Below are 550 nucleotides of genomic sequence, written 5' to 3'. Positions count from 1 at the left end.
AGAAAGATGCAGAATGATCGAAGATTAAAAAAAGACATAATTTGATATGAAAAGTACATAAAAAGATATATATATATATATATATATATATAGCTGCAATTTCATTTTGTTGTGTTTTTGTCATTTTTATTATTTATTTTAAATGCGTGTATACATATTTTTTTTTAATTTTGTAATTTTATTTTTAGTTTATTTTTTTTAATTGGTTTTTCATCTAGCTGAATAAAATAAGATATTGCATTTCAGTTAATGTTTAGTTCAGTAATATTTTTTTTTCCTTCAAGCTCCTATTGAAAAAAATATAAGGTCACAGATTCATCAGTCAATAAATGAACAAATTCCTGTTACAAAAGATTTTTAATGGAGACTGCCATTATGAAAGTCTTCATCATGAAAAACGCTCATTTATAAAACAAACATCATAGTTCCTGCAGCTTTCAAATGTTAAAAAAAAAGAACAGAGTGAATAAACTATACAAGCAAACGCACGTCAAATAATCACCTAAAGCTAAACGGACATAAAAAGAGTCCTGTTAAATTAAAAATAGGT

At 24.2% G+C, this 550-nt stretch overlaps 1 pseudogene; it reads right to left on the bottom strand.

The window, feature by feature from the left end:
* Positions 1-338: 338 nt before the first annotated feature.
* The window catches only part of LOC109073131, a 43,335-nt pseudogene continuing 43,123 nt past the window's right edge, over positions 339-550 (bottom strand).

This window comes from Cyprinus carpio, chromosome B12 (assembly GCF_018340385.1).
Source record: "Cyprinus carpio isolate SPL01 chromosome B12, ASM1834038v1, whole genome shotgun sequence".
Classification (NCBI taxonomy): domain Eukaryota; kingdom Metazoa; phylum Chordata; class Actinopteri; order Cypriniformes; family Cyprinidae; genus Cyprinus; species Cyprinus carpio.
Note: the sequence above shows the minus strand (reverse complement) of the source record. Positions and strands in the feature narration are given on the sequence as shown.